The sequence below is a fragment of the Oncorhynchus kisutch genome, linkage group LG4 (genome assembly GCF_002021735.2).
Source record: "Oncorhynchus kisutch isolate 150728-3 linkage group LG4, Okis_V2, whole genome shotgun sequence".
Classification (NCBI taxonomy): Eukaryota; Metazoa; Chordata; class Actinopteri; order Salmoniformes; family Salmonidae; genus Oncorhynchus; species Oncorhynchus kisutch.
Window position 1 is genome coordinate 77,523,418 of NC_034177.2, and position 12,826 is coordinate 77,536,243.

General features: G+C 45.6%; 1 protein-coding gene across 5 annotated transcripts in view; it reads right to left on the minus strand.

The window, feature by feature from the left end:
* The window catches only part of LOC109890025 (echinoderm microtubule-associated protein-like 6), a 103,373-nt gene that overhangs the window by 71,201 nt on the left and 19,346 nt on the right, over positions 1-12,826 (minus strand). The gene's annotated exons all lie outside the window — the stretch shown is intronic.

Below are 12,826 nucleotides of genomic sequence, written 5' to 3' on the forward strand. Positions count from 1 at the left end.
CACAGCACATCGACATGTCTTTCTTTCTCGTTCTCTTTCCTTGCTCTCTCAGTCCCTGAATGTCTTTCTCTCTCTCTGTGCTCAGTCTGACTGTCTCAGACTCTTTCATCTCAAAGCCTCTTTCTGTATGAAGCTCATGGCTGTAAATCTGGGCTTGGAGCTCTGCCTGGAGCAGAGGGAGGAAGGAAGAAGACAGAAATAAGGAGTGGGAGAAATGGAGAAACCCTCACGCAAGAGAGTAAGACAGAAAGAGAGAGAGGGAGCTCAGTTCTACTCAGCTGACTCTCATTCCCAGGCAGTCTATGTCCCAGCTGGCCCTAACAAGAGCAGACGTGCAGAGCTTTCTGATGGAGATGGAGAGACTGTGGCATGAGAGCAGATTTGCAGAGGTTTCAATGGGCTGTTGGGTTTGCAGAGGCCAGGGCCAGGAGCAGAGGGACTGTATGTGAGGACAGACATCAGTAGATGCTCCATTCATGCGGTGTGTGATGGCAGCCTAGCCAGAAAACTGTCAGTGATGGATAAACCTGTTGATTTATTGACAGCAACAATCATGATGAATGTGTTTGAGTACATTACATTAAAAAAACATGAACCAGAAGGAAAATATGTATTTTAAAAGAGAAACCCCCATATCTTTTTTTGACTCCATAAAATAACAAATGTAAAATAATATACATACAAATTTGATCATTGATGAGATTATTTATTATACTAATCCATTATTCATAGACAAAATGGTAAATAGTGAAGAACACCTAGTCAGTGCCAGTAGGACCAGACTCCAGTATCAGACTCTTGTCACACAAACAAACAGTAATGTGATACTCCTCTGCAGACGGCACAGGGAAATCCCCCTGGGGAAGGAAATCAGAGCCAGACAACACTGCTGCCACCTACCCCCCCCCCCCCCCCCCCCCCTCTCCTGATGCCTGTTCTGATGCCCTCCCTACCTCAACAGACTGTTGCTGTCTATGCAGCATCGTTGCTGTCTATGCAGCATCGGTGCTGTAGGAAGAAAGACACTGTCTATCAATCACTATCTCAATCATTTTCTTCTGTCATATTCTCTCTGAATAACGCTACAAGTTAAGGTTCCTCAGTACATGCAACAAGTTTGGTGACAATCTTTCAGTTCATCTTATTAACTGATTCACGAGATTCATTTTCTGTTGTCCAATGCCTGCCAGCGCCGTATGTGAACAGTATAAGCTAATGTGAACCAATATGTCTCCAGGGAACAATTTAACTAACAGTGCACTAGCAACCAACCTGCTGACAGCATGGTTGCCTTGACAACCGGACAGCCAAGGACACAGGAATCAAGATTAAGAATTAAAGTTTAACTAGAGGTGAAGTATCAGCAGACGTGGACAACAAACCTACACAAGGTCATTAACTACACAAGAGCAAACCATCCTCAACCAACAAAATGTCCCACCAAATATATCCTTCTGTAGCATACTGCCTTTATGTTAAGAACACAATATTGAGATAAATTGAAGAAAGGTATGCACCCTAGAAAAAGCGAATATGTACTCTCTTCTCTCCAGCAGAGCACCTTGAGGCTGGCGAGCACGACTATGTAGCCTAAATTGCTCCTTTAAAAGGCATTAATAACCATGAAATAGAAGACAGTGAGAAGGATGGGTCTGTCCCTTTCCACCATTTATAAGAAAAATACATACATTACACTCTCTCACTAAAACTGTATTTTCATTAGATCTGGAATTGCAGCTACCCTGAAGGTGTATGATGAATAGAGCTCAATTGGGCCAATCCATTACTCACTATGCTGCCATATAACTCTGTCTTATCAGAAAGCCCTGGTCCTATCTACTTCATACACAGATCCTTATCATTTAGACCAGGGCTGTCAAACTCGTTTCATTGAGGGTAGAGTGTCCACAGTTTTTTGGGGTTTCTCCTTTCAATTTGTGTCCAATTAAGACTTAGACAACCAGTTGAGGGGAGTTTCTAACTAATCACTGACCGTCATTCATCAATCAAGTACAAGCAAGCAGCGAGAACCGCAGACACTCGGCCCTCCGTGGAATGAGTTTGACACGTGATTTAGAGTCATGGAATGTTGAGATTGAGGCAGAAATCCTTGAAACGCAGCAACAGATCCAATCAGTTCTAACAGAGAAGCGTAAACCAATAAAAATCACTAATGTGATAGCCTACAATCTCTCCATGACATAAAACATCACCCTACAGTTCACTCTAACAGGCACCTAGGTCTACTTAGCATTCACCTTAACATTTGCATTCATCCAACCTACACTGCTAACCCCTCACACATCCACTCTACAACCATACCACTCCCTGTTTCCTCTAACCCTTCCGTGACCTCTGCTGCTCGTGATGTTAGTCTGACTTCCTGTAATCTTTCCCACTCATTACTAGTGTGTTTCTCTCCTGTAATCATACCCTCTCTGTCACACCCTGATCTGTTTCACCTGTCCTTGTGCTTGTCTCCCCAACCCATCCAGGTGTCACCCATCTTCCCCATTATCCAGTGTATTTATACCTGTGTTCTGTTTGTCTGTTGCCAGTTCGTTTTGTTTCATCAAGCCTACCAGCGTTTTTGCCCGTGTGCCTGTCTTGCTCTAGTTCCTGTTCTCTTGTTTCCCGGTTTTGACCATTCTGTTTGCCCTGACCCTGACTGCTGTTCTGCACCTTGTCACACCACCCTGGATTACTGACCTCTGCCTGCCCTGACCCCGAGCCTGCCTGCTGTTCTGTACCTTTCGGACTCTGCTCTGGATTACTGACCTCTGCCTGCCCTGAACCCGAGCCTGCCTGCTGTTCTGTACCTTAGGGACTCTGCTCTGGATTACTGACCTCTGCCTGCCCTGAACCCGAGCCTGCCTGCTGTTCTGTACCTTTCGGATTCTGCTCTGGATTACTGACCTCTGCCTGCCCTGAACCTGAGCCTGCCTGCTGTTCTGTACCTTTCGGACTCTGCTCTGGATTACTGACCTCTGCCTGCCCTGAACCCGAGCCTGCCTGCTGTTCTGTACCTTTCGGACTCTGCTCTGGATTACTGACCTCTGCCTGCCCTGAACCCGAGCCTGCCTGCTGTTCTGTACCTTAGGGACTCTGCTCTGGATTACTGACCTCTGCCTGCCCTGAACCCGAGCCTGCCTGCTGTTCTGTACCTTTCGGACTCTGCTCTGGATTACTGACCTCTGCCTGCCCTGAACCCGAGCCTGCCTGCTGTTCTGTACCTTTCGGACTCTGCTCTGGATTACTGACCTCTGCCTGCCCTGAACCCGAGCCTGCCTGCTGTTCTGTACCTTTCGGACTCTGCTCTGGATTACTGACCTCTGCCTGCCCTTGACCAGTTGTTTGCCTGCTGTTCTGTACCTTAGGGACTCTGCTCTGGATTACTGACCTCTGCCTGCCCTGAACCCGAGCCTGCCTGCTGTTCTGTACCTTTCGGACTCTGCTCTGGATTACTGACCTCTGCCTGCCCTGAACCCGAGTCTGCCTGCTGTTCTGTACCTTTCGGACTCTGCTCTGGATTACTGACCTCTGCCTGCCCTTGACCAGTTGTTTGCCTGCCCCCCTGTTTTTGTAACACACTTCGAAACTGTCTGCATCTGGGTCTTCTCCTGAGCTTTGACACTCTCATAATTAGTGAGTTCCTCTCCTGTAATCTTGCCCTCTAATAATTAGTGTTCCTCTCCTGTAATCTTGCCTTCTCATTATTGATGTGTGTTCCTCTCCTGTAACCTTGCCTTCTCATTATTAGTGTGAGTTCCTCTCCTGTAATCTTGCCTTCTCATTATTAGTGCGAGTGCCTCTCCTGTAATCTTTCCCTCTCATAAATAGTGTGAGTTCCTCTCATAATTAGCGTGTTCTTCTCCTGTAATCTTGCCCTCTCATAATTAGTTAGTTCCTCTCCTGTAATCTTGCCCTCTCATAATTAGTTAGTTCCTCTCCTGTAATCTTGCCCTCTCATAATTAGTTAGTTCCTCTCCTGTAATCTTGCCCTCTCATAATTAGTTAGTTCCTCTCCTGTAACCTTGCCCTCTCATAATTAGTTAGTTCCTCTCCTGTAACCTTGCCCTCTCATAAATAGTGTGTTCCTCTCCTGTAATCTTGCCCTCTCATAATTAGTGTGTTCCTCTCTTGGAAGCCTGTGTCCTCGGGAAAACCACCATCTGCTCCAGCAAAACGATAGCAATATCACCCTGGCTATTCTTAGCAGCCACAGAATCAGCTCAGGCTAAAAACAGCAGAGAGGGACTCTGCCAAGAGAGGCTGGATTTCACAGTAAAAAGCAATAAGTCTGTTTATAAATGATTCAACCAGGTTGGAGGGCAAAGAGGGGAGATAAACAGGAGAAAATTAAATGGTGCTTCGTTTGTGTTGCCTCAGAAGATTCAATAAATCCCTCTGCTCCTGAGGAAGATGCTTACCTTACAGCAATAGCTCAGCCAAGAGACAAAAACATTCAAGAAACATAGCTAGAACTCATAGTGAAAAGGTACTCATTGAGCTTCATTCGTTGGGCTACTGTACTAATGGCTACAGCATATTTTGTATGAGCAGCAGGAAATATAACCAATTAGCAATGGAAATTCTGCAATAAGGGGAATAATTTAAAACATGAATAGTCTCAGTTAATCTATAATGAGCGCAATTCTTCCAAACATTTTAAATAACTTAATGAATAAGAACAATAAGGGCTCTATTTTAACAAACCTTACACAAATCGGTAAAACCTTACGCAACGGTGCTATAGGTCCGTGTGTGTCTCAGAAATATTTTTGCTATTTTCACAGCAGGAATTATGGGCGCAATAGTTGGCGGTGGTGCAAAAGGGCTGGGTTTTCATGAATAAACTAGTTGTAGGTGTGTCTTGGCTTACCCCTTTACTGGCCAATCAGAACATGCTCCATGGCTAAATATGTGGTTGCTTCAAGTTGTGTTTAGGTGTATTTGGTTATCAACTTTTATGTTAGTCGATTATAAATAGCCTATAGAAACAAAATAACAAAATGTAGGCCTATCCCATATTTGCTAAATATGTTGAACATGTTTGTTTTCCACATTGTACTAAGTAGGCTAATTGCATGGCTTCAATATGAAAATATATATTTGTAAACATAGCATTAGCACTGATACAAGCGATAATATTGAAATGGAAGGAGTATCAGACCACTGCAAATCTACCAAGACCTGTTCGTCCCTCTAAACTTTCAGCTCATACAAGGAGAAGACTGATCAGAGATGCAGCCAAGAGGCCCATGATCACTCTGGATGAACTGCAGAGATCTACAGCTGAGGTGGGAGACTCTGTCCATAGGACAACAATCAGCCGTATATTGCACAAATCTGGCCCTTATGGAAGAGTGGCAAGAAGAAAGCAATTTCTTAAAGATATCCATAAAAAGTGTTGTTTAAAGTTTGCCACAAGCCACCTGGGAGACACAGCAAACATGTGGAAGAAGGTGCTCTGGTCAGATGAAACCAAAATTGGTCTTTTTGGCAACAATGCAAAACATTATGTTTGGCGTAAAAGCAACACAGCTCATCACCCTGAACACACATCATCCCCACTGTCAAACATGGTGGTGGCAGCATCATGGTTTGGGCCTGCTTTTCTTCAGCAGGGACAGGGAAGATGGTTAAAATTGATGGGAAGATGGATGGAGCCAAATACAGGACCATTCTGGAAGAAAACCTGATGGAGTCTGCAAAAGACCTGAGACTGAGACGGAGATTTGTCTTCCAACAAGACAATGATCCAAAACATAAAGCAAAATCTACAATGGAATGGTTCAAAAATAAACATATCCAGGTGTTAGAATGGCCAAGTCAAAGTCCAGACCTGAATCCAATCGAGAATCTGTGGAAAGAACTGAAAACTGCTGTTCACAAATGCTCTCCATCCAACCTCACTGAGCTCGAGCTGTTTTGCAAGGAGGAATGGGAAAAAATTTCAGTCTCTCGATGTGCAAAACTGATAGAGACATACCCCAAGCGACTTACAGCTGTAATCGCAGCAAAAAGTGGCGCTACAAAGTATTAACTTAAGGGGGCTGAATAATTTTGCACGCCCAATTTTTCCGTTTTTGATTTGTTAAAAAAGTTTGAAATATCCAATAAATGTCGTTCCACTTCATGATTGTGTCCCACTTGTTGTTGATTCTTCACAAAAAAATACAGTTTTATATCTTTATGTTTGAAGCCTGAAATGCGGAAAAAGGTCGCAAAGTTCAAGGGGGCCGAATACTTTCGCAAGGCACTGTATAGCCTTACAGTAAATTACATGTCTGAGCTATGCATACATTGTCAATATGTAAGATTAAATTCACTACTGAAAGACAGTGAATAATTCTAATCAAATTAGAATAAAATGACACAACAACTTGTTTTGAATAGTCTAAATACAGCTACAGGCACCATCATTTCTCCACTTTGGCATATAATATTAAGACAAAGTAGACTATGGAGGGTTTTACGCAGATCCAACATTCTCAATATCCAATATAACGAGAAAGGGGGAATGTCCACTTACCGTTATACTGTTCCCAAATGTTTTATAAACATCTCGAAACCTTCTTACAGATCATATTTGCACTTCTCCAAAAATAGCAGACGGCTTCTAAATTGCATTACAGCGAGCCATGCGTTCTCACCATAAAGCCATGGACAGTGAATCATTCTAATAAGCTTGGTTTTAAATCAAATTTGACGACAACAATATTCCTAAATAAGATGCTATCAGAATCATGATATCATAAATTGCATATCTCGTTCCATTAGCAGGCACACGTAGGCCTAAGGCCAAGGTGTCACGTTCTGACCTTAGTTCCTTTGTTTTGTCTTTTGTTTTAGTATGGTCAGGGCGTGAGTTGGGTGGGTTGTCTATGTTAGTTTGTCTATGATTTTCTATTTCTGTATTTGGCCTGGTATGGTTCTCAGAGGCAGCTGTCAATCGTTATCCCTGATTGAAAACCATATTTAGGTAGCCTGTTTTCCATTGTGTTTTGTGGGTGGTTATTTTCTGTTAAGTGTTGTGTTGCACCTTACAGTACTGTTCGTTGTTTGTTTATTGTTTTGTTTTCAGTGTTCATTAAAATATTTAATTTTAATTTTAATTATTTAATTTAATTTAATTATTTAATATGAACACTTACCACGCTGCACCTTGGTCCTCCTCTCCTTCCCTAGACGACAAGCGTTACAGAAGCACCCACCACCAAAGGACCAAGCAGCGTGGTAACGGGCAACGGCAGCGATCTCAGGACTCCTGGACATGGGAGGAGATTCTGGACGGCAAGGAACCCTGGGCACAGGCTGGAGAGTATCGCCGCCCCAAGGCTGAGCTGGAGGCAGCGAAAGCCGAGAGGCGGTGGTATGAGGAGGCAGCACAGCAGCGCGGCTGGAAGCCCAAGAGGCAGACCCAAAAATATATTGGGGGGGGGGGCACACGGGGAGTGTGGCTAAGTCAGGTAGGAGACCTGAGCCAACTCCCCGTGCTTACCGGAGAGCGAGAGGGACCGGGCAGGCACCGTGTTATGCCGTGAGGCGCACGGTGTCCCCGGTGCGTGTGCATAGCCCGGTGCGGTACATTGCAGCGCCTCGTATCGCCCGGGCTAGAGTGGGCATCGAGTCAGGTGCCATGAAGCCAGCTCAGTGCATCTGGTCTCCAGTGCGTCTCCTCGGGCCGGTGTACATGGCACCAGCCAAACGCATGGTGTCCCCGGTTCGCCGGCACAACCCAGTGCGGGCTACTCCACCTCGCCGCACCTCGGCTACGGGGAGCATTCAACCAGGTAAGGTTGGGCAGGCTCGGTGCTCAAGAGCTCCAGTGCGCCTTCACGGTCCGGTCTATCTGGTGCCACCTCCACGCACCAGCCCTCCAGTGGCAGTCCCCCGCACCAGTCTGTCTCTTTGTCTCCTCCCTACAGGTGCTCCCGCCTGTCCAGCGCTGCCAGAGCCTTCCTCCTGCCCAGCGCCGCCAGAGTCTCCCGTCTGTCCTGAGCCGCCAGAGCCTCCTGTCTGTCCTGAGCCGCCAGAGACTCCCGTCTGTCCTGAGCCGTCAGTCAGCCAGGAGCTGCCAGAGCCGTCAGTCAGCCAGGAGTGACCCTTGCCGCCGACCTCTGACTGGGGACCCTAGCCACGAGTCAGGATCGGTCAGAGCCGCCTGTCACGCTGGTGATGCCAGAATTGCCCTTCACTCCGGCGCTGCCGGAGTCTCCCGCCTGTCCGGCGCTGCCTGAGTCTCCCGCCTGTCCGGCGCTGCCGGAGTCGTCCTTCACTCCGGCGCTGCCGGAATCTCCCGTCCATTCGGGACCCGTGGCTAGGGTCCCCAGTCAGAGGTCGGTGGCGAGGGTCGCCGCTCTTAAGAGGCCACGGAGACGGTTAAGGAGGCGGAGAAAGACTATGGTGGAGTGGGGTCCACGTCCCGCGCCAGAACCCCCACCGCGGACAGACACCCACCCAGACCCTCCCCTATAGGTTCAGGTTTTGCGGCCAGAGTCTGCACCTTTGGGGGGGTTACTGTCACGTTCTGACCTTAGTTCCTTTGTTTTGTCTTTTGTTTTAGTATGGTCAGGGCGTGAGTTGGGTGGGTTGTCTATGTTAGTTTGTCTATGATTTTCTATTTCTGTGTTTTCCCTGGTATGGTTCTCAATCAGAGGCAGCTGTCAATCGTTGTCCCTGATTGAGAACCATATTTAGGTAGCCTGTTTTCCATTGTATTTTGTGGGTGGTTATTTTCTGTTTAGTGTTGTGTTGCACCTTACAGGACTGTTCGTTGGTAGCCTAACACTACAATAGTCCTAGTAATAATTCCCACGATTTGACAGTTCGGTCCAACAGAGGAAAGTGGAAGATGCATTTTTTGACAAAATAATAAACAAAAAACGCTAAGCAGTATTTTTTAAATAACTTGATGTTCCTAAACAGGCTTCCTACAGTCACTAACATATTTCATGTAATGGAAATCGTACATAATGAGCCCAGACTTTTCACAGAAGCTGGAGAAAAAATATGTCCAATATAACAAAAGACTGGATTTCGTTGACTGTTTTGGCATATTGGCACACGTTTTTAAGGAGACACCTCCAATATTTCCACCCATCCCACCTCAACGCTAGCAAGCTGATGTTAGACAGGTAAATTACAAACCATGGCGTGAGGGGTGGAAATGCCAGCGTGACATTTTTTACATGACGAAATTGATAACTAACATGCGTTTGACACTGCACCTCCCCACCGCCATCTGAAAATAGAGCCCCTAAGTGTCTGCCACCAGACAGTGTTGGAAGGAGTACTGTTATTAAACAGAGATTATAGAGCTATGAAGTTAGATACACCAAAGGCAAACAGCGGATCAGTCATTCTAAATCAAATCAAATGTATTTATATAGCCCTTCGTACATCAGCTGATATCTCAAAGTGCTGTACAGAAACCCAGCCTAAAACCCCAAACAGCAAGCAATGCAGCTGTAGAAGCACGGTGGCTAGGAAAAACTCCCTAGAAAGGCCAATACCTAGGAAGAAACCTAGAGAGGAACCAGGCTATGTGGGGTGGCCAGTCCTCTTCTGGCTGTGCCGGGTGGAGATTATAACAGAACATGGCCAAGATGTTCAAATGTTCATAAATGACCAGCATGGTCGAATAATAATAAGGCAGAACAGTTGAAACTGGAGCAGCAGCACAGTCAGGTGGAAGTTGAAACTGGAGCAGCAGCATGGCCAGGTGGACTGGGGACAGCAAGGAGTCATCATGTCAGGTAGTCCTGGGGCATGGTCCTAGGGCTCAGGTCAGTTGAAACTGGAACAGCAGCATGGCCAGGTGGACTGGGGACAGCAAGGAGTCATCATGTCAGGTAGTCCTGGGGCATGGTCCTAGGGCTCAGGTCCTCCGAGAGAGAGAAAGAAAGAGAGAAGGAGAGAATTAGAGAACGCACACTTAGATTCACACAGGACACCGAATAGGACAGGAGAAGTACTCCAGATATAACAAACTGACCCCAGCCCCCTGACACATAAACTACTGCAGCATAAATACTGGAGGCTGAGACAGGAGGGGTCAGGAGACACTGTGGCCCCATCCGAGGACACCCCCGGACAGGGCCAAACAGGAAGGATATAACCCCACCCACTTTGCCAAAGCACAGCCCCCACACCACTAGAGGGATATCTTCAACCACCAACTTACCATCCTGAGACAAGGCTGAGTATAGCCCACAAAGATCTCCGCCACGGCACAACCCAAGGGGGGGGCGCCAACCCAGACAGGATGACCACAACAGTGAATCAACCCACTCAGCTGACGCACCCCCTCCAGGGACGGCATGAGAGAGCCCCAGCAAGCCAGTGACTCAGCCCCTGTAATAGGGTTAGAGGCAGAGAATCCCAGTGGAAAGAGGGGAACCGGCCAGGCAGAGACAGCAAGGGCGGTTCGTTGCTCCAGAGCCTTTCCGTTCACCTTCCCACTCCTGGGCCAGACTACACTCAATCATATGACCCACTGAAGAGATGAGTCTTCAGTAAAGACTTAAAAGGTTGAGACCGAGTTTGCGTCTCTGACATGGGTAGGCAGACCGTTCCATAAAAATGGAGCTCTATAGGAGAAAGCCCTGCCTCCAGCTGTTTGCTTAGAAATTCTAGGGACAATTAGGAGGCCTGCGTCTTGTGACCGTAGCGTACGTGTAGGTATGTACGGCAGGACCAAATCAGAGAGATAGGTAGGAGCAAGCCCATGTAATGCTTTGTAGGTTAGCAGTAAAACCTTGAAATCAGCCCTTGCTTTGAAGGAAGCCAGTGTAGAGGGGCTAGCACTGGAGTAATATGATCCAATTTTTTGGTTCTAGTCAGGATTCTAGCAGCCGTATTTAGCACTAACTGAAGTTTATTTAGTGCTTTATCCGGGTAGCCGGAAAATAGAGCATTGCAGTAGTCTAACCTAGAAGTGACAAAAGCATGGATTAATTTTTCTGCATCATTTTTGGACAGAAAGTTTCAGATTTTTGCAATGTTACGTAGATGGAAAAAAGCTGTCCTTGAAATGGTCTTGATATGTTCTTCAAAAGAGAGATCAGGGTCCAGAGTAACGCCGAGGTCCTTCACAGTTTTATTTGAGACGACTGTACAACCATTAAGATTAATTGTCAGATTCAACAGAAGATCTCTATGTTTCTTGGGACCTAGCAGGCCTCTCAGAAAACCTTAACCTCAATAATGGAACAGACAGTTTACTGTGAGTGGTTTTGTCTGGAGAAAGCATGAGCTGTTATGACTGGGCTAATGACTGGATTACACCACCTTCAAAATGGATAGGATTCCCTATTACAGATGCAGGATCTTAATTTGAGTCAGTTTGATACAACAGGAAAATAATCCTATTGTAACAGGAAATGTGAATTATATGGATTATAAATAATGGATATTTTTGTAAGGATTATAAATTTTTACGTAAGTGAAAATCAAGTCCGATATTTCTAAGTGGAAATTACAAACTTCAGAAGCCTTTTTAAACCTCAAATACACACACGCTTCATTATGCCCTGCATTCCGGGAAAGTTATCCTGCAACAGGGTGATCAAATTAAGATCCTACACCTGTCGATGCCATTCCAAAAGGTATCCAGTGAATATTCTAGTATTACTGGAAAATGACAAATGGAAATACAGTCCTGTATAGCCTATTATTTCATACAATTTCAGTACAGCACAGCAAGATAAGCATCTATGTCACAGTGCTCAGAAAAGAGCAGAGACATTACAGATTTTCATGATGAAAGATGTGCTTAAATGGCCTGTACCGTAGTTGCCTAGGAGTGTCAACGACAAGACTTGTTAAAGTCGAAACCAATTGGAAATCAAGCTACTCCTCAGACACCCACACACTGAGGTAAATTCAGCTACTGAGATCTCATAGAGGTGAAGTGAGATAGCAGGCGTGGTAGGTGTAAGAACAGAAAGTGGGAACATTCATTGCTCAAGGGGCAAAGAAATGGTGGCAAACTGAGAAGCTAATTTCCGTGTCAATTTTAATTAAGTGTGCTGAGGGTGAGAGGCAATTACAAGAGAGGAGACATGCATCAACTATTGATATCTGTTGTCATTATCCTGTGACAGGTAATCCCAAGGCTGATCAAACTGCATGCTCGAATAGGTCTTTTGACACATCTTGTTACAGAACCTAATGAAATTCTACATACTTCAACCCTATTACAAAAAGACAACTTTTCTGATCTCCATGGTTTGACCTAAGAGGCACTTAAGTTGATGAAAAGTTCAGCTTCCTCAACACCCTTCAGCTTTTAACCAGTTTCCACGTGTCTTTCTTTCAACCGTGCCCATGCATCGAATGAAGTGCCATCTTTCACCCGTGAATGCCTTTAGATAAGCCAGAGCTCCCATATACTTCATCAGCACAGTACGGCCCTTTCTCATGGTGTAAGACAGCTGAAGCGTAAGGACCATGGTGTTCCGCCACACAAACAGCCTGGAGGAGAGCTGCCAGCAAGGCCATGTCACTAGTAAGATGGATCTATGCCCACTGACAGACCATTGTCTAACAACCCTCCAAGGCCTACTGTTCTTATATTTAGGGCCTAATGTGGTAAGGAAAACTAACTTCATATTATCAATCAAAAATCTGGGCAAACACCACAAAATCACTGAGAGCTAAATCATATATCCCGAGACATGATCTTAACATGCCTGATCAGCATGCATAAGATGGTGCAAATATATAACAGGAAATGGTACTGAATGAATGTATTTCTTGGCGGAGAAGTGTGTCAACAAGATAATCTATTTGTCAACCAGAGGAGGCTGGTGAGAGCAGC